The sequence below is a fragment of the Ammospiza nelsoni genome, chromosome 15 (genome assembly GCF_027579445.1).
Source record: "Ammospiza nelsoni isolate bAmmNel1 chromosome 15, bAmmNel1.pri, whole genome shotgun sequence".
Classification (NCBI taxonomy): domain Eukaryota; kingdom Metazoa; phylum Chordata; class Aves; order Passeriformes; family Passerellidae; genus Ammospiza; species Ammospiza nelsoni.
This window is the reverse complement of record NC_080647.1, coordinates 19,400,149-19,421,122: the sequence shown is the minus strand read 5'-3', so window position 1 is coordinate 19,421,122 and position 20,974 is coordinate 19,400,149. Positions and strand designations below refer to the sequence as shown.

At 57.4% G+C, this 20,974-nt stretch overlaps 1 protein-coding gene across 1 annotated transcript in view; it reads left to right on the top strand.

The window, feature by feature from the left end:
- The first annotated feature begins 12,642 nt into the window (after positions 1-12,642).
- The window catches only part of MID2 (midline 2), a 63,148-nt gene continuing 54,816 nt past the window's right edge, over positions 12,643-20,974 (top strand). The window contains exon 1 of the mRNA XM_059483092.1: positions 12,643-12,709. The gene's annotated coding sequence lies outside the window, so the exon portion shown is untranslated. The remainder of the gene's footprint in view (positions 12,710-20,974) is intronic.

Here is a 20,974-nt window from a genome sequence, read left to right as displayed (position 1 = left end):
GCACAGGGAGGGAGGTCACATTGTTCCCAGCACCCTGCTCTGGGACAGTGTGTTTTTGCACTGGGAGAAAGGTGTAAAAGCCTGTGGTTGCTCATCTCAGGCACTGCCAGCCAGCCCCAGACAAGCAGCTTGTTAGTTCTTATCTAAAACCAGAAATCTGGATGGAAACCTGAAAGCAAAATACCCCAACCCTCTGAAAAATGTCTAGAACAGCATCAGAGTGTTTCCCTCTCCAAGGCAGCAGCCACTGGTAAATGAGTATATCAATAACAAATGGAAGATGCATCAAAAAAATGAATAGTTGAAGTTTCTTTGCCCCGGCAGGTCTGCCTCATCCCCTCATGAAGCCAGGACGTCACACGAGGTGGCTGGTGGTACTGGCAGGAGATGCCCACAGTCTGCACAGAACTAGCATGGGAAGAGCCAGTGGTGATTAATGCCTCGCACTTCACCCTAGAGGTCCCTAAAGCCTCCTGTTTGGTGAGTGTTCCAGCACCTTTGGTGTTGGTCTGGCTTTGTTCATGTCTAAGTTGCAGTAAAACTGCCAGAGGGGGTACTGGAACACTGTACAGCTCTGTAGGCCATGTGCAGGGCTCTGGGCTCTGTGGGGAGGCAGCATCCCTGTCTGCCCCCAGGACAGAAGCAGATGTGTCTCCCAGGCAGCTGCCATGGGCAAGGATATCATCTTCCCGTGTATTTCTGGTGGCTCTAAAAAATAATTCCAAAGAGATCTTGGCATCATCCTCACTGTTTTTCTGAGAGGCGTCCCACAGCAGGGACCCCTCCACCCCTGCAACCAGTATGGTCTGACCAAAGGGTGAGTGTTGTGTTGTGTTTGTATTTGGCATGTTTATTGTTTGATTTGTGGTTTGGTAGTCCTTTTGGGTTTTTTCTCCCCCTGTTTTTAGAGTGACACAGACCTGCCTTTGTTGTTTAATTGAGCCAGGTGTCGTTTATCTGTTTGTTATTTAGCTATTCCCTGCCAAGTTTCAAATCTGCCCCCGCTCCATCCAGTTGTTAACCCCTCCTATCCCAAGCAGTTTTCCCCCCTTGAAATCCTTCGCTGGTTTATCCATTGTATTCCCTGCCCTGTGTTCCACCTGCAGCTCCCCTGATTAGCTGAACGTTGTATCCTCCCTTGAGACCTCCCCCCTTTATGAGCTGCTGTTTGCCCCCAGTTTGGGGCTGGGACCCCAGGACTCGGGGAGTGTCACATGAAATAAAGCAACCCCGAGCCCCCGGCCCGTGCCGTGCCCCTGTGTCCCTGCTGTGCCTCCGCTGAGAGAGGGGGACTGCCACCCTCCCTCTGTCACCATCCAGCCGGGACATGCGAGGAGCGGTGACATTCCTCGTTATCCACAGGCACAGGACTCCACCTGGGATCCATCCAGCAGCTGTGGCAGGTGGTGACCATTCTCCTGGTCCCTTTTCCAAGGGACTGAGTTGATTCCTGTGAGCCATGGAACACATGGGTTCCTGCTCCCCACGGCTGGTCTTGTGGCATAACTCCCTGCTCCTGCCCATGCTGAGGCTCCTCATGCAATCTCACAGCTGCCCTCCAGCCTTTTGAAGAGTTGAGGATTTGGGCCAAAGGATTTTAACTGCTGAAGGCAAGTCATTCAAATGGGACCACAGGTCCTGGCCAGGGACAGGGAAACAGCACATGTGCTGCCTCTGGAACAGGCTATGGAGTATCCTCTGCCCACAGGAGAGCAGCAGGAGGAGGAGGATGCTGTGTAGAGTACGGGATGAGTCCTGGTGGAGCCACAGACACTGAAGTTAACTCCTACACTGGGATGTGTGGCTCACTCCTCCTGCTTGGCATCATTCCCAGAGGTTAATGTGCCCTTCAGGAGGCCACATTGACCCCTGCTCAGCCGGAGGCAAAGAGCACCCACTGCTGTTCATGCTCTAGGGCTGCTGGAGACCCTCTGAGCCCCACATGCCCCACACACAGAGCTGGGAAGGGAGGGGAGGGACGGGACTCACCACAGAGGGATCAGACTGTGCTGTGGCCGGCCATGAGGGTGCTTTCCAGGAGCAAAACTCCTGTGGGCAGCAGGCTGACGCCAGTTTCGGGGCTGGGAGGTGCTAGAGCTTATCCTGACTTGCCCCACACAAAGCCAGGCAGTGATCCCACCTTGGTTCCCCTCAAAGCACCTTGGGTCTGAGGTATGTAGGGTGTCCAACTCCTCCCCAGGGTGCTGAAAAAAGAGATGAGCCAGTGCTTCAAAGGCAGCCCAGAACTCCCGGGGTTCTGTAGGTGATTCACTGCATGTAGGAAGCCCCTCTCCTGCTCCAGTGCTGCGACAGATTGTGCTGCCAAGCCCAGCTAGCCCAGCTTTGGCAGCAGGACTGGTGCCAAGAATGGGGAGCAGAACCATGGCTGAAGACAGGATCACCACAGGCTCCCAGGGGCAGGGCTTAGGCCAAGTGCTGTTGCACGGCCACTTATGTGCTGCATCTGGCCACTGAACAGCAAAATGCCTTGAAAAGGCACTGGCTGGGGACAGGCAAACTGCCACAGGAATGCATGTGTCACCTGGAAAACACAAAGCAATGTCCCTGCACCCACATTGCTATAGCTGGACAGAACAGAGCAAAATTATCTGTAAAGGCTTATCCACAGCTATCCCAGCATTTAGGGATGCATTGTAGACTTTCCTGGGAAAACATGCTTAAAAATTCTAATCTGAGCCTTGTACTTATCTGACCTACTCAGCACCACATGATCTGTGCAGCAAATCATCTGGATACCAAGTAATTACAGCCTGGTGTTAATAAATGAGCAACAAACTCATAATTATCTGCAGGAGTTTTGATGAATGATTTTTGGAAAACCCTCCATGACTCTTGCTAAGTTTGGAAGGACTCAGATCCATCTGTGCCTGTGGGATGAGGCAGTGGGAAGGAGGGTCACGCCTGGCACAGCGCGGGGCTGCCGCTGATGTCCTGGCTTACAGGGAGAGTTCTGTGCCCCTCGAGGTCTCTGTACAGCCCCAGCTCTTGGTTCCTGTGGAGCAGGGCAGACAACCCGTGCTTCTGTGTGCAGAGCACAGGGACAGTGGCACTTGGGCTGGCCCTGGGTGGCTCTGGTGGCCATCCAGTGCATCCACCTGGTGTCCATCCAGCCGGAGGGGCAGGGCAGGCACCAGGGTGAGGGGCTGGCAGGGAGCTGCCCTGCAGTGCCCTCGTCCTGACTGGCTCCCAGCATGGCTCCTGCTGCGCTGCAAAGCCAGGAGAGCTGCCTCACACCCAAAAAGGGCTTGGCACCAGCTGATCCCAGCCAGAGATAATGGCAGCACTGGGAGGGAACCCAGCCAGGGCTGATCGTGGCGCAGGCAGCGGGCAGGGCTGTGCAGCACTGCTCTGCAGGTGTCCAGGGGCACTCCCAGGGCCTCTGGGGGATCCTGCTGGGGAAAATCCCACTGGTGACATGGAGGGGGTGAGGCCACCTTCAGCCAGACCTTCTCCTGCAAACATCCCTGTGCTCATCCCCGCTGTGCTCAGCACTGGGTTAGGTCCCCCTCAGGTGACCCTGGGCTCTGGTCCCCCAGCCCCACATCTCTCTCTGTGTATGGGGATGGAGATGGAGATGAAGGCTGAGGATGAGGCCAAAGCACACATCAGCTCAGCTCCATCGCCTCAGTCTCCCATCCGTGGTTTGTGCTTGGGCTCAGCACACACCCAGTCCCTTGGGACTTTTCTGGGTTGTGCTGCTGCTCCCATCAGGACAGGCAAGCCCTGGGAGCATGTGGCATTTTGTGGTGATGCCCTGCAAAGGCTATGGGCAGCTCTGGAGCTCCTCTGCCCACTGCAGCCCACCTGGGGTTCCCCTGCAGAAAGCCTGGGGAGGAGCTGAGTTCAGCCCAGCCCATTGAGCACCAACCCCTTCCAACAGCAACATCCCCCAGAAAAGCAGCATCCTGTGCTCTGAGCCACTCTTCTGCCCTCCTGAGCTGGTGGAAATACTTTTTGCTAGACCTGTAAACCTTTGTGAGTGGCTATAAAGTTGCAAAAACTCACCCAGGGCACTGCAGTGGCTGTGAGGACTGACCCAGGCCCTCCCTGGGGCTGCCTGCTGGAGGGGGCACCAGGCAGCACAGTTCTGAACACTCTGCTCGCTATGGAAATGAATTGAAAGCAATTTTTCCCTCCCTCTGTCAAGCCAGCAATGTGTTCCCCAAACACAACTCTCAGTTGGCTGATGGGTGTCTCAGAGGGCTTCTTCACTGACAGAGTGAAACACCTGAAGCAGAAGTGCTCTCCACAAGTCCTCATAGCCCTGATTTGTGATGATTTATCCTTGGCAGTGAGGCAGAAGCCATTAGGATGGATGTGCCTGTGAAGGAGCACATTTCTCGTGAGAGCTGCAATTGCAATAATGAGCTGTGTGAGAAGGAGACCAACTTTTCCAGCAGCAGCAAAGCAGTTCCACAAACCTCGGGATGCAACCAGCATGAAGGGACTGTGTTGGGAAGTCTGCTTCCATCAAACAAGCATCAGATCTCCTTAACACCTCATACTGACATTCTCTTTGCAACTGTGAGTTGCTGGGAAGGCAAGAAACTTGCCTTACTTTAAGTAGGTGGTGAGGTATGACAATCCTGCTGGAGCTTTAAAAGTAACAAAAATAAGTGTGAGTGCCCTGCTCTGCAGGAATTTGGTGCTGGCTGAAGACTGAGATGCTCAGATAGCTGCACAAGGGTTTGGTCAAGCAGGAGCCTCTCTGGAAAACAAGGAGATAAACCACCTTCATAACAACTTCTGAGCCCTTAGATGTAAAGTTTTTACCCTTTATCTCCATCCAAAAGAACAATATTTTTGTTTTGCCATGTCAGCTGAGAGTGGGGTTAGCCGGGGTGACCAGGCAGCTCCCCACACTGATCAGCTCAGCTCTGGGTCCCATCTCTCTGGAATGAAGCACAGGCTGGTGGTGCTCAGAGCTGGTGGTAGAGATCCCACCACAATCCTCAGCAAATGGTTTGAGTTACTAATCACCCTCCTAATGAGCTGAGTGCATTGTGTTTCCCCTCTGAACTGCTGGTTGATGCTCCCAGCTCAGCTTTGTGCCAGACCTGTGCTGGGTGAAAGAAGCTTTTCCCACTCAGTGTCAGCTCCCCTCGCAGGTTTTCACGGGCTGGACTGGTGTCACTGTGTCCTCTGCTATAGGAAGTAGCTGAAGTTTTGAAGCTTCACCAATGCTTTTCAGCTTCTCTGCATAGTTTCGGCTCCCATAAGGGATGTCCCTTCCCTTCACCAGCCCCAGCACCAATGCAGGAAGCAAGACAGTCAGTGTATGTGTACACCTGTGCATGGTTCCATCCTCCACCTCCTCTTCTTCCTCCTCCAGACTTCAATTTCCCATCAGGCCTGAACATCCCTTTAATTTGGAGCCGGCACACACAGCTCTGCTCCCGAGCCCCATGCCTGCCGAGGGAGGAGCAGAGCAGCAGGCACTTGCACCCTGTTGGACCTGCTGGGCCTGCAGGTGCCTGTTCCACAGGGAATTCCTCTCCTGACACCGGGGAGTCACAGCTGGCTGGGGGAGGAGAGCGGAGGAAAAGGGGCTGGAGCTCAGGGAGGCTTCACTTGAACCTCACACGTGGACCTGAGGGCTGACAGCCTGTCCTGAGGGGGCAAACACACTCATGGGCAGGGTCCTCTCCCACCAGAGTCAGCCACATCCATCAAGGTCCTTGTCACCTCATGCAGCCTCACTTACTGTGCTTTCAGCATCAGTTGCTCTCCCAGCTCCTCTCACTGAACAGCAGCACATCACGTTATCCTTGAGATGAGCTTCTCTTGCTCTGATTTGCATTTTGTTCTGTTCTGCATGGCCTGCCCCAGTCTCATCTGACTGGCTTGCCACAGCTGGACACAGTGAGGCAAGCTCCACTCTCCAGGCTGCCCAGAAGCTCTTGGCCTCTGTCCTGGCTGAAGAGGAGCCAGCTCCCTGCCCAGGGCTGTGTCCAGCTCTCTCCCCGGGTTTCTGCTGTTCCTAAGGTTGGCTGCCTCCCGGGAGGCCTGCCTGCTCCTGTTGCCCAGATAAACATCTGGGCTGCAGGCTCGCCCTCCCCACAGGGTGCCTTGCAGCAGCTCTGCCTGTGCCCCTCTGTGAGAGACTGTGGGCAGCCAGCCACGCTCATGAGCCAGCCTCGAGCCTCTGTTCCACAGCCTGATTCTGTAACTGCCCTCAGTGTGCCTTCTGCTCCCTCCTCTGCCTCAGTAACAAAGACAGTGCTGTTTAGGACCATGAGTTATTTACTGAGGGTGGGCAGTGGGCACAGGACAGCCTCATGGGCCCCCCGCATAGGGATGGGCACCTGCTCAGCCAAAACAGGGATCCTGCTCTGGCAAACCTCAGCCCTTGTCTTTCCAGTTCCCTGCCCAGCATGTGCTCCCATCCAGAGGTGCTACTGTGAACCCCAAGGGAGGATCTGCTGTCTTTTGTCCCTCCTTAAAATCCCTCAAGCTCAGCATTCATTTTTCTTCTCTCTACTTCCAGCTCATGAGGTGTGAACAGGGAGGAGGAATCACTTGCTGGGTGCTGCAGGCAATGGAGTAGGGGAATATATAAGCTGGGAGAGCACATCTTTCCTTTTTGGAAAGTCTTTGATGTCCTTTGAGTGCAGATGATGACTGTTGAGGAAATTCTGAGTGCTCTGAATTGAGCATATTGCTTTTTTCTGGTTATAAGCCTGACCTAGGTCTTACTAAGTGCATATTTACTTTGTTTAATTGCTAAGATAGCCTAATGCTGGGGTGAAAAAACTATAGCAGTGGAATACCTGTTACCTGTCAGTGTGTGAAGCTCAAAGAAAGTGGGAGGTTCATGCAAACATGGAAGGGCTGCCCCGAGTGTGTGTGAGCCGTGAGCTGGGAAGGGGGAATGCTCCTTGCAGCATGGTGAGTCAGGGCAGCCCTGGTGATGCCGGGAGCTGGCTGGGGCTGAGGAAGGCTGGTTTGGCTGCTGAGAGCTGGCTTCTCTTTTGCACAGCACAGGGGTTACCTGAAACATTCCCCAAGCCAGCGTGGTCACTGTGGGAGCCTCGTGACAGCAGCCTGAGCTATCCTTGGCTAGGACCTGGTGAATGCAGGCGTGGTGTAACCTCCCTTTCCCTTTGTGCTATCACAGGGATATGTGTGCACAAAGGGACATTCTCAAATGCAGCTTTGGAAATATGTCAGAGGAAGGAGAAATTCTCATAAAAACGCATTAGAAATCTCTGGGCTTTGAGAGCCAGCATTGCCCTTGGAGGCTCCATTGAGCAGGTCCAGCAGCTGAAATCAAGTTCCTGGGGAACACTCCAGCAGGGCTGCCCTGCTCCTTGCAGTGCATGTCCCACTGAGAGCAGTGCTGTGCTCTGGAGTGCGTGCCCTTGGGAGTAACTCCTGTACTTCCTTCTTGTTTTATTTCCTACTCGATTGTTTGGGGGGTCAAAATCGTGTCCTTGGGTATGGAGGCCAGTAAACCATCTGGGAAAAGCTTACCCCACTCCCCTGGAGGGACAGCCCTTAAGCAACAACCTCTTGGTCATGGCAAAGAAAAGAGGCTTCCTCCAGAATGCATTGTTGTCGTATGTTGATTCCATGTATCCCATTGGCCTTTCCCCTTAGTTCTGCTCCTGTGCCCTCATCTCGTTCGTTCTGATGTCCTGCTCCACCCCTCGCTATCCCTGTATAAACCCCTGCTCTCTGTGCCTGAATGGGTTCTTGGGGCCTCGACCTCTCTGCAGTAAGAGCTCAATAAAGACCCTGTGGGGAGCCCCAGAGCAGGGCTCCATCCCTCCCTCCCTGCTGCCTGTGGAGCCCCAGAGCAGGGCTCCATCCCTCCCTCCCTTCTGCCTGTGGAGCCCCAGAGCAGGGCTCCATCCCTCCCTTCTGCCTGTGGAGCCCCAGAGCAGGGCTCCATCCCTCCCTTCTGCCTGTGGAGCCCCAGAGCAGGGCTCCATCCCTCCCTCCCTTCTGCCTGTGGAGCCCCAGAGCAGGGCTCCATCCCTCCCTTCTGCCTGTGGAGCCCCAGAGCAGGGCTCCATCCCTTCCTCCTGCATCACTCGTGGCTGTGGCAGCGAGACGTGCCTGTGTGCCCAGGATGTCCTTTAAAGCCTCTTCTCTGGGAAGGTCGGGGCACTCGGCCACCTGTGCCCACCACAGCCCTTGGGTGCAAGGCTGGACAGGCTTGGGCCCTTTCCATCCATGGGCTAGTGCAGGTGCAGCTCAGGCCAGCACAGCCAGCTTTGTGCATGGGATGTTGTGCGGAATGCAGAATTACAGGGGTGTGGCACTGACCCCTGAGCTCCGCAAGCATCATGCAGGTTTTTCCCACATGAATGTGTGACAGTGGGGACCCAAAGCCCAAGGATGCCAGGGAGAAGTACAGGCAGGGTGTCATCCCTCTGCATGCCTGACCTGACTTGGGAGCCTTTTCCTTGGCACAACAGGTCTTTGTGAGCAAATCTGCTGCTGAGCTCCAGCATGGGAGAGTGCAAATGGCATTGGCAGCACAGAGATGTGCAGGAGATGGCTGGAAACCTGGCTGGATAGTTCTCACCTATCAAAGCCTGCCTCCCTTCCCTCTTGAGGGTCCTGGGGGACGGAGGCAAAGCAGGGGATTGCTCACAAACAGGATGACACAAACATCCTGTGACCCTTCTGAAAGAGCTGGACTGGATTAGGGAGCATCCAGGGTTGGTTTGAATGCAGAAGAGGGATGGACTTGGGAAAACAGACTTTCCTCTTCAGAAATCAACCTCAGAGCCTGTGAAATAGCTCATCTGGCTGCTGGGGCTTTGGCAGGTCTGTCAGACCACGGGGCCTTCATAAAGGTCTTAACGCTGCCACTGAGCCCTTGCGTGAGGATGAGGCATCGCTGTCATCCAGCAGAGTAAATTCCGGGGCGGGTGAGCGCTGCACCTCCCTCGCCATGGGAGAGGTGGAGCCGGTGGCAGGCTCTGAAATTCCAGGCCTCAACATGAGGTGGTGCACAGCATCCACTCCTATCCCTGCCCTGCCGCTCCCTTCGCAGCAGGATGCCTTTGGGGAAAGCTGGGGATAAAGGAGGTGCTAATGAGAACTGGAGAAATGAAACCATCAAAATGTATAAAAGAATCGAGAAGAAATTCTTCTGGGGGAATTCATCCACCCAGCCCTGCTCATCTCCACGCTGCCTGCCTGCTCTTCAGAGGGAGTGAGAAGATGGATACAGAACTTAAAAGGATTTTTTTCTTCTGTGCTTTCTACTGGAAGAACAAATTTTCAAGGGGGAATCCTGCTTTATAACCTCGTGTTATTTATTCAGTCGGCATCCCAGGCACATGGCACAACTCAAGTGTTTCCATTCCTGTCTGTGCAATGAGGATGTGAGTGCAGACCAGCCTTGGGCGGGAAAATCACAATTCCCTGAGTCCAAGCAACACACTCACAGCCGTGTGATGCAGGAACTGAGGTGGTCCCTATTCAGAATGCACAGGTCCTAGAAGGGCTGCTGAGCACTTGCCACTCTGACAACGACACTCCTTTGCAGGCAGATGATCCCCCCACCCTGGACTACTACATCAGTGTGAGGAGGTCTACCCTCCTGCTGCCCTGCAGCTCATTAAAGAGCCATTTGAACCCTACCCCTTCTGTGTTTTGAGTACATGCACAGACACGACACCACAGCAATTGTAAATATTTTCCCAAGGTCACCTCTGCCGATTAATGCAGGATCCCAGCTAATCCAGTACCCATCAGGCCTCGAGGGAGGCTGGCATCTGCAGTGATCCATGAGGAAAACTGTCTGAGGGACTAGAATATACTGTGTCTCTGAGCTATGATCTGATGTGTCCCAGCCCACTGTGGGCCTTGGCATTGGGTCTGTTGGGCAGCTGGAGCCGCAGCTGAGCACACCCAGCACAGCCCTCGCCTGGGGAGCGCCAGCAGCAGCCACATCCTGCAGGGCAGAGCAACCACAGGGGCTGGTCTGCACTGGGCAGCCCCACAAGCTGGTTCCCAGTGTGCACAGGAGACTCTGAGCCTGATCCCTGCTGTGACACCCCTGCAGCTGCTCCCTGGCCCTGCTCACGTTGCAGTGCGGCTGGCACTGGAGCTGGGAGCTAGAGGGACGTGGGCACACCATGGAGCTGGCCAGGCCACCCCTGCGCGGTGCCACCATCTGGGCTTTGTGGCTTTGTGGCTTTGTGTCCCTGGCTGCTGTGGGAAGAAGGCTGAGGCTCTCAGAGATCAGGGCTGAGCTGCCACTGGTATCTGCACTGCAGTGAGTGCTGGGCACTCAGGCTGTCACCCAGAGTCCCTTGGTGGTGGGACTTTGTTGTGACCTCCAGCCATCTGCTCATTGTCACCAGTCTCAGTTTCCTGCAGCCTAATGTGCCATGTCTGGGGGCTACATTTCTCTGCTGTTGCCCAGCCACGGGCTCCAGCTCTGCTCAGAGCCTGAACCCACCCTCGGCTACCTGCTGTGGGCTACGGGTGGCTCTGAATTTGGAAAAGTGTCTTTAATTTCCTGCCTGTCCAAGGGCCAGAGGATGGGGCTCTGGTCAGACTGTTCACTCACCTCTGCACAGGCACATAGACAAAGGCCGGTCCCAGGACAGCTGTAGATTCTGTGATTTGGCCACAGCTGCCTGGGCTGTGCTTTCACTGCTGAAAATCAGAGATGGGGTTTAATGCAAACAACATGGTGCATATGAACTGCCCTGTTGTCAGACTCTGCCGGAAGCAAGTATTTGTGATCTCTCTGCACAGTGAAGCAGGTGAGAACCGGGCCAGCCATGGTGCAGGAGGCAGCCTTGGCTGCTCAGCGGCCTTGCACGTGTCCTGTCTCACTGGAGAGCCGCAGCAGGAGAGCTGCCGTGTGCCCGGTGTGCCCTGCACAAACACGGGGTGTGCGTGCGCGCGTGTGTGTGTGTGTGTGTGTGTGTGTGTGTCTGTGTGTCTGTGTCTGTGTGTGTGTCTGTGTGTCTGTGTGTCTGTGTGTCTGTGTCTGTGTATGTGTGTGTCTGTGTGTGTGTCTGTGTGTCTGTGTCTGTGTATGTGTGTGTCTGTGTATGTGTGTGTCTGTGTGTGTGTGTGTCTGTGTGTGTGTGTGTGTGTGTGTGTCTGTGTCTGTGTGTATGTGTCTGTGTGTCTGTGTGTGTGTCTGTGTGTCTGTGTGTGTCTGTGTGTCTGTGTGTCTGTGTATGTGTGTGTCTGTGTGTGTGTGTGTGTGTGTGTGTCTGTGTGTGTGTCTGTGTCTGTGTGTATGTGTGTCTGTGTGTCTGTGTGTGTGTCTGTGTGTCTGTGTGTCCGTGTGTGTGTGGGGGGGGTTGTGTCTGTGTGTGTGTCTGTGAGTGTGTGTCTGTGTGTCTGGGTGTGTGTGTGTCTGTGTGTGTGTGTGTGTCTGTCTGTCTGTCTGTGTGTCTGTCTGTCTGTGTGTGTGCAGTGACGGTGGCACTCAGGGCTGTGTCTGTGTCTGTCTGTGTGTCTGTCTGTTGGTGTGCAGTGACAGTGGCACTCAGGGCACATAGCAGCCCCTGCTGCTCCCGGCTCTCTCCCGGCACCTCCCCCAGCACCTGCCCGGCCTCACCTTCAGATGCACCAGGAGCCTGGATGTATTTTTCCTCAGGTTTATTTTTAAAAGACGGCTCATTTTACACTCTGGGCAGCCTTCAAATATAAATAACCTGTGCCACATGTCTCCATATTACGAAGGAATAAATTACAGTTCTGATTCCCCCTCCCATGTTTCCCTTTGATGTTAGTGCTGTGGGTACATATATATGTGCATTTCGCAAGTAACAATCCACCCAGAGCTGGTTTGCTGTATGGAGAACACTGGGCGGGATGTCCCTTTGTGATGCTGAACCAGGTGGTGAAAACCCCATTTAATTCATTTTTCACTTTGAAAAAAATAAATGTGTCGAAAGGCCCGCTGTCAAGGTAGCAAGTCTCACCATAAACACATGGACATACAGTGCCATCCATCGCTTGGGAACTCACAGCTCCCCACATCTCACAGGGACACACACTGCCCCCCATCCCATGGGAACACGCGCTGCCCCCACCCCACAGGGACCCACACTGCCTCCAAACCCACAGGAACACCGAGTGCCCTCCATCCCACGGGAACACGCTCTGTCCCCTGCCCACAGGGGGCACACAGTGGCACCGATCCCGTGGAGCACACAGTGTCCCCAGCCCACAGAACATGCACTGCCTCGAGCCCAGAGCGGCACCCAGTGTCCCCAGAAGGGTACCCAGTGTCCCCAGAGGAATATGCAGTGTCCCCAGAGTGGTACCCAGTGTCCCCAGAGTGGCACCCAGTGTCCCCAGAGTGGTACCCAGTGTCCCCAGAGGAATATGCAGTGTCCCCAGAGAGGCACACCATGTCCCCAGAGGGGTGCCCAGTGTCCCCAGAGTGGTACCCAGTGTCCCCAGAGGGGTGCCCAGTGTCCCCAGAGAGGCACACCATGTCCCCAGAGTGGCACCCAGTGTCCCCAGAGAGGCACACCATGTCCCCCCGCCCCGCGGTGCCGCCCAGGCCCGGGCGCGCTCCCGGCGCCGCTGCCGCGGCCTCACCTGCGGCGGGGCGGGGCCAACGGGAGGGGCGGGGCCGCGCGCTCTCCCTGGCCCCGCCCCGCCCGCCCCGCGCGCGCCGCCGCCGCCGCCGCCGTGTCCCCGCGCCTCCAAGATGCCCGGGCAGCGGCAGGGAGGCTCCCGCGGGCCGCCGGTACGTACCGGCGGCACCGGGGCGGGCGGGCGCACCGGGGCGGGCCGGGGGGGCTCCCGCGGGCCGCCGGTAGCTACCGGCATCGGGGCGGGAGGCGGCACCGAGTCGGGGAGGGGATGCCGCGACCCGCTGGTAGGTACCGGCGCGGGAGGAAGCACCGAACCCGGCCGTCGGGGCCCCGGCGCGGCCCTTCCCGCGGGTTTGCAGCAAGTGCCGGGGCGGGGGACTGCCGCCCCTCCCGGGAGCCGTTGCCGGCTCCCCCCGCTCCCTATCGCCTCTCCCCGTTGCCGAGTGCGTCTGCCGGCCGGCTCCGTCACCTTCCGCCGCTTAGCGGGGAGACCCGGCTGGCCTGTCCCCGCTCGGGGCTCCCCGCGGCCTTCCCGTTCCGCCGATTCGCCGAGGGCCGTCCTGCTGGGGAGCGGCGGTGCGTTACCGGCGGGGCTACGAACCGGCCGGCTCCCGGCTCCCCGCCCGCGGCTTTCGGGATCCCGCGCACACCGCGTCGCGCCCCCGCCGTTCCGCCTCAGCCCGGGTCTCACGGCGGGGACTGGCGCGTCCCCTCTCGCTGCCCAGCCCCGCGGCAGCTCCCAGCGATTTGTGGTGCCGGGTCGTCGCCGCCGCCGCAGAGCCGGTGCGGGGCCGGTGCTGCCCTGATCCTGCTGGGCCCCCCACACCCCTTCTCCCAGCGGGGCTGGAATCTGGTGAACTCCGGGGCCACGGAAGTTAATCGGTAGCGGGCTCCGTGACCGGTGCTTCGGAAGCCACAGAGGAGAGACACGGCCGCGTGCGGGAGGTGTGCCGGCGCTGCCCCCCGGGCACCGGGGGTCGGGAGACGTGTCCGGGGTGCTGCCCGAGCTTTGGGGTGTCACTGCTGGGCGGGCAGCGGAGTGCGTTTGCTTGCGCCGAGGACCTGTGCAACTGCTGGAAAACGTGCCCGAGTGTCACCTCGTTCTCGCGCTTTATTTTCCTGTTTTGCCTCACAAACATGCCAGCCGCAGTTTATTGCCCCTGTGTGCGCAGCTGGCGAGGGCTGGAGCACAGCTGGCGAGGGCTGGAGTGCGGTGAAGGGCCGTTCTGTTCTGCCCAGCGGTCTGCGGAGTTTCCGGCGAGGGCAGATGGCTCCGCTTGCTCCGTCATTCCCTCAAGTCCGGACACGCCGGCGTTAATGGCTCCTGCCCTTCCTGGCTGCCGCCCAGGTCTCCCCAGCCAGCCCGGAGGTTTCGGCTCGGCTTTTGTTGTCGGAAGGCGGCTTCGAGGAGACCGGCTCTGCCGGAGGAGCTGCCGCAGCCGGGCGGGAGCTGGCAGCGGTGCCTGGCGGAGCACAGGGCACTGTTGGCTCCCGGGTGGCAGGGGGGCATCATCGGGCAGTGTCTGGCGAACCTGGGAGGTGCCACCGACCTGTCGGCCTGCCAGGGGGGCGCTGAGTGTGGGCTCGAGCCGCTCCCAGAGCCTTCTGCAGCGCCCTTCCCTCCTGCACCCCGGCGGCAGCGGGCAGTACCCCTCGGGCTGTGCTGGAGGGGCTGTGCAGAGCTGCCTCCGCTCCCCCGGCTGGCATGGGCTCCGTGCTGAGGTGGTCTGTGCTGCATTTCACCGTCAAAGAGCAGACTCGAGGCTTGGCTGGTGCCCCTGACCGAGGGGTAGTAAAACTGGCCACAGTACAGAGGGAGGGAAGGAGGGAGGCTGGCCCAGGCAGCAGTGCTGGAATACCCTCGCACCGAGAGGCTGCTCCCTGAGGGTGCTCCTGGGAAGAGACAGTAAGTGCAATAGCAATACAAGGAGGAAGGATGAATCGATGCCAACGACAGCAGCAGCTGTCTGGGTTTAGGCAGGTGGCTGCAGAGCCCTGATGTGCTGGCTGCTGCGATCCTAGCTGGGTCTGTGCCCTGTGCAGCCTCCCATGGCGGCTGGGAGGCCGTGCCTGTGCACAGCCCACGTCCTGCCTGGCTTGGAAGTGCTGCTTTGCAAAAGAGATGGAGCTGCAGTGGGTGATAAATGCCTGCCTTGCAAAGCATGCACCGGGTGAGCTGTGCTGGCCCCCAAGGTCCAGGCACGGCTCAGGGCTGTGTGTCAGTGTGTGTGCCAGTTTGTGAGCAGAGTGGGATTGGCCCTGGGACCATGTGAGATGGATAAATGACTTAGTTTTAAAGCCAGGATTATGTTGTCTCCTGCTCCATCCCCTCCATGGATGGATAGGTGTTTCCAAACCCACGCTGCGACTCCCCTGGGCTTTCTGTGGGCTTCTGAACTGTCACCTGGGGCTTCTGTACTGGGGAGGGGCGCCTTAAGCCTTTCAGCTCCTGGGTCAGGCCCTGGCTTTAGGGGGTTGGTGCATCCCAAAGGCTGGTCACTGGAGAGACCGGGGCTGTTCCATCAGAGATGCTGGAACCAGAACTGTCTCTGCAGGCTGCACAGCTGGTTCATTAAAGGAAGCTGATGAGCAGTGTGATTATTTTGTTCCTCTGTAAGGATTTGCCGCTGCCAATCGCAAACCCACCTTAGCCTGCTGGGAACCCCTCTGAGCCTGGTGCTCCCCACATTGGGGTGAGGGGGTCTGTGGCTGCTCCCCTGAGCTCCCTTCTGGATGGGGACAAAGCCTTGGGGAGGCTGGAGCCTGTGTTGCTGCCTTCCCTTGTTTTTGGTGTTGTTTGCCTGGAAAGTGAGTGTGTGTTGCAGCCTAATGAGGCAGCCCTGGCAGCCCCTCTGAGCAGCGAGCACCCTCGTGGGGATGCTGCTGACCAGTCTCGGGCTGCTGCCTCCAACGCCACCACTTGCTGCTGTGGAGCCTGGCTCCCAGAAATGCCAGGGCAGGGAGGTCACCAGCAGGAGAATGCTGTGTCTGTGTGGCTCTGAAAGGCGCCTTGTGCTGTGCGAGGGCGGGGGGCTGCAGTGGCGTGCAGGGAACATCGCACCCCTGGCATCCTGGGCGCCTGCGCGTGCTCCTACACAGTGCTGGAAACACTGGGTTGGACCTTGTGCCAGCGGCCCTGGACGTGCCTCTCATCCTTGGTGCAGGGAGGGGCACGGTGCTGAGCCCGGAGCTTGTGGCTGTGTCATCCTTTGGAGAATGCAGGACAGAGCAAGGCGTGCTGCAGCCCTGGCCCTTGGGGTGCCACTGGTGGGGCCCTGCCAATGCTGGCAGGATGTGGGGGCTTCATCTTCTGCCCTTTGCTGTCTTTGTCCCAGCCCCTGGCGCAGGGAGCATGGCCAGTGGCAGAGCTGCCCTTTCTGTGCCTCTGGATGCACTGCACTTCCTCAGGAAACAGCCACTGTGCTCGCTGGCAGTCCAGCCCTCTGCCTTGCTCTGGCCCCCTGCCCTGTGACCAGGATGGGGACAGCCTTGCCCTTGTTTTCTGGGGCTGCCAGCTCACTGCCATGGGGAAGGCGGCCCCCAGCCCCCAGTAATGCCTTTTAACACAGCAAGGACAGGAGTGGGTTGCTGGCCCCCAGGCCTGCTCCAGTGACAAAAACCTGGGATGCTGGTGAGGGGGTCAGGCTGGACCACTTTTTATCTTCTTTTCTTGCAGTCTCAGTTCTGTCATGCCAGTCAGCCTCCGTGCAGCTCACTGATCCCCTTGTCACTGTGGGCTTGCCTTCCTCCCCCAGCAAACAAACCTGGAGTGCCCTGGGTGCCAGGAGGGCAGGGGATGTTTCTCTGCTGGGGCGTTCCCTGTGTTTCAGCGCCGCTGTCATCCCTGTCATGGAATCATAGAGTAGGCTAAGTTGGAAGGGACCCATCAGGATCAGTAAGTCCAATTCCTGGCCCTGCACAGACACCCCAAGAATCTCATCATCTGCCTGAAAGTGCTGTCCAAGTGCTTTATGAGCTCTGACAGCCTTGGGGTCATCACAGCTTCCCTGGGTGGGGGGAGACTGTCCCAGTTTCCAGTCACCTGCTGGGTGAAAAAACATTTCCTGATGTCCAGCCTAAATATCATGTCCCTGTCCCCCTTTCCCTCCCCCTGAATGATGTCCCTTTCTCCTATGCCTGTTTGCTCACAGGGGTGTGGGCTGTCCCAAATGCTCCCAGTGCTGCACCAGTGACTGCTCCCAGAGCCCAGCACTGGGGAGGGGACACTGCCCCACTGCAGTGCCTCAGGCCCCCATTGCCCAGCTGTGTGGGAAGGCCTGATGTGTTCTGTGTCTGCTCCCACCTCAGCCAGCGCTGCCTTGCCAAGGTCCAGGAGCATTTTGGACTGTGCTGAATCCGGGGAGTCCCTTAAAGTGGAAAAGGCTTGTGGTGATTCTGATGGAAACTGTTTGTTATTGAAGGGGAGGCTGCCTGGGAGGTGCCAGTGAGGGGCTGCTGCTGCTGCAGGAGCCCAGCGCTGCCGCCAGGTCTTCCCGACTGGGTGGTGGCATCTGATTTGCTTCCTTTTGGGCATTTCCCGTGAGATTTCCGCCCTTGGACAGGAAAAGGGTGGAGGTGGGATCTGGCTGGAATGGAATCTCAGCCAGAGCAGCCTGTGAATGAATGGGGATGCTGCTGCCACTGTGTGGGTTAAACAAGTTACGAGTTTTTTACTCTCAGTAGTGTGAAGGGAAATGGGGGAGAGGGAGAGGAGGGGAAAGTTGTGGGAGTTTTTTGTTTGTTTGGAGGAGTTGGAGTTTTTTATTTTTTCTGGGATTTTTTTACAGATGTTGCAGTTGGATGCTACAAGCTCTCAGGTTTCAAAACTGTGTTTTATAGATCTCACTATCCGGTGACTGCTAGAGAAGGAAAACCCACACCCACAGGCTTGTGAAAAGCCAATGTGAGAAATAAGTGGAAACTTGCTGCATCACTGAGAGTCTGAGGGCAGATCCAAGGGACTCGTGCTGCATCCATGCAGGAACACACACAGCTGGTCTGTGTGCCAGCTGTGTCAGGGATCCCCCAGCTTCACACACTTTCCATGGGATTCCAAATGAAAGGGCTCCTTGCCTTTGCAGAATGTCATTATTGTGTTTATAACTGAGATTTGTGTCTCAGAGAGAAATGAATTGCTCAGTCTATTTCTCGCTTTGCAGATGCAGGAAAGCGACTACTACACAAACCCAATCTTGAATTGGTTGACTGAAGGGGGAAAATTGCATTCAGGCAGGAGGCAGAGGCCTGGCTGGAGTGGGGTTCTGTGGGGGCACAGGGGAGGTGACAATGTGCCAGCTGTCACAGGTGGAGCCTGCAGCATCCTCTGACACCACAGCAGCAATACTGAGGAATAAATTAGCTTCCTTTTTCAAAGAGACACAGAGCAGCTTAAATGCATTTTGTGGATGATCCTCAGAGAACCCCACAAACCTGGTTGTGTAACAGGACTGAATGCAGCGAGGCAGGGAAGGGTGGTCTCAAGGACGGTCAGTAACCCAGAGCAGGGGTGGGCTGGGGCAGTAGCACTGGCCTTTGAGCTCAGGGGTGGGGCTGTGAGCAGCTGCTCTCCTTCACTGCCCCCTGGGCCTCCTCAGGGGAGCAATGGGCGGGGGTTTTGAACTGCATGGTGACCTGGCTCACCATTTCCCTAAGGAGGCTGGGGTTTGGACTGGGTGCTGTGCTGGCTCAGGCTGCCCCCAGCACTGTCGTGATGCTGCTGTGCTGGCTCTGCTGGCTGTGGTGCTGCTCAGTGCTCTAGCACCTGCATGAGGCAGACCACAGGCCTGCCACACTGAATATATATCTATACACATAACACTATCAATTTTTTAAGGTGGAATTTTTTAAAACTCTTTTGCTCCTGTCAGTACTTTCCCAAGCCTCTGGCCACCATTGTGGTCAGTCCTAGAGTGACCCTGCAGAGTGCTGTGCTCCCTCCAGCGCTGCAGGAATTTGTGTCCACTTGTCATTCCTCAGCAGGTGTGTGCTTTGCCTGTCTGTGGAGCCGCAGTCGTTTCCCATGGGGAATCAGGAGTGTCAGGTGCTCTTGGAGGCACCTTGGTGGGTCAAACTCCCCAGGGCGGCTCTGGAATCGTCTGTGATCATGACAGGTGCAAAATTTGGAGCGTTTTGGGCTCCTTTCAGATCATTAAAGAACTTATCAGTGTGTGAGAGCAGGTATTGTCTGTGCCCTGCCTCTTGTCGCCAGCCAGAAGCCTCTGCCTCTCTCAGGGAGCCCACAGGGAGGGAGCAGGGATGGCAGGAGGAAATTACCTTTGCAGTTACCTGCTTCATGTCCTGAATTGCAGCTGAGCGGAGCTGAAAGGGATGGCAGGCAGATCCAGAGCTCCTGCATGCTGCCAAAATTACCCTGGCTGCCCCTCAGAGCAGGGAAGAGAGCTTTGGAGGGATGCAGTGTGGTGGAGGCAAGCTGGCTGGGGACAGGGGTAATGGAGGCACCAGCATGGTCCAAGTTCTCCACCCAGCTGGGTGGGGATGGTGGACTTGTTTAGTGTGCTCCGGGATGCAGCCTGTGCTGGATTTGGGCTGTTCCTGGTCCATTGCCACAGGCTGAGCCATGGGGTGATGGGGTGAGCTGCGTGGTTCTCCCCTCGCTCTGGGAGCTCCGTGCCTGCCTTCAGCAGTTAGTCCCCGTGCTGGCATGAGCCGTGGAATCCATGTCCTGCAGGGGCACGGCTGTGCTGGTGCCCTTGGCTCAGGAAGCCGCTCCTGGGTGGCTGGGGGAGTGAGCCTGGGGCTGGTCCCAGAGGATGCAGTGGTATTGCTGGTGGAGCATCCTTTGGTGTGCTTCATAACGTGTGAATGGCAGCACTGTGGGTGTCGGTGACATTCAGAGCAGACCATGGGACATGGGGACAGCCAGTGGCTCTGCCATACCTGTCCGTTCTGTGTGCTGGAGCCTCCTCCTCCTCTCTAGAGATCCAGCCCCTTGACCGGGGATATTGCAGCGGGAAGCTGAGCCAAGGGGAATTGGTGCTTTTTTGTTTATAAATCTATTTTATTTTGAGATGATGGGCAAAAGTGCTCCTGTGCAGCAGTGGAGAGGCCTCCCCAAAGAGATGCTAATGGCTTTGAGTCACCTCAGGGCGTGGGAGCATTTTGTCTTGAAAGGCTTTAAATGACCTGTGTAATGCGCTGGAAAAGTGTCCAGGGAGCGCTGGGTCGCTCTGTCATTCCGCAGCACCAGGAGGGGGACTGGGAAATGTGGTTGGTCTCTGGAGCGCTCCTAAGGGACTGGGGTAGGAAAAAGGATTAAAAGTTGCTGTAGATTGAAAACAAGCCCTAGTTGGGCCTTGGGTGTGATGGAGAGGAAGTGACTATGAGGAGCAGATCTGGCTGGCTGCGGAGGGAGCCGTGGGGGCCGTGGGTCCCTTCCCGCAGCGATGGGAGCTCGCTGTCCCTGCGCTTTGGGCAGCGCTGGCACGGCTGGCTGTGCCCTGCTGGGAGCTCCATCTCCAGACCTCCTGTGCTGGGACCCTCCGGGCATGGCCTCGCTTGAGCCGGGCTGGCTCTGAGAGAAACATGTCTGCGAGACCTGTGCTCGTGTGCCTGGGATGGTGAAGCCCCTTTGGAAAGAGGCAGCTTTCCTCCTTTTAAATCATTAATCTCTTTTAGGTGGCCCGGGAGCCCAGTTATGCCAGTCTGAGTGCCTCTTCCTGAGCATTGCAGGGTGGGAGGGGGGTGCAGAGGGAAGAAGGAGGGTGGAAGTCCAAAATATCTGCTACCTGCTTTGTTTCTGCCCTGGGCATTAGCGCTAATTATCCCCCTATTGTGTCCAGTTCCTGCAGGAAGTGTTGTTTATCCTTTCAGCCTCCCAGGAATGCAGCCCGAGGAGCTGTGCGGATATATTTAACCTTGCGCAGAGCAGCACAATGGCCCCTGGACTGCCGGGTCCCGCAGTGTCTCTGGGAAGTGCAGCCGATCTCGCTGTGGGCCGGGGAGGCTGGAGGGGTCGGGACAGCGGCCAGGCCCCGGGCTGGCTGCACAGCCTCCGTGCGGTGGGGCCGGGAGCTGCCAGGGGGTCGGAGCTGCTGCTTTTGCGGCTGCACCGAGCAGCAAAATGGGACTGAGCCGGTGGCATGGGCAGCGTGTGTCCCACGGGCTGGGCTGGCATGGTGCCGGGGTTACGGGTGCTCCTCGGAGCTCCATCAGCACGCTCGGCAGCCCCGGGCCAGCAGGGACGTGACACAGCCTTGGTTCAGGCAGCAGCTCCCATCCCCTCTGGAGCCCTTCTGGCTCCCCTGGCCCCATTCAGTTTTCTCCCTTCCCAGCAGGAGTCAGGTGGTGCAGAGGGGCAATGCCCAGAGCAGGTTGGGGGTACCATGGTGGGATGCCCCTCTTGGGCTCTGTGCCTTTGCTGGGCTGAGACTGTGCTGCGCAGGGGGAGCCCCCGTTCT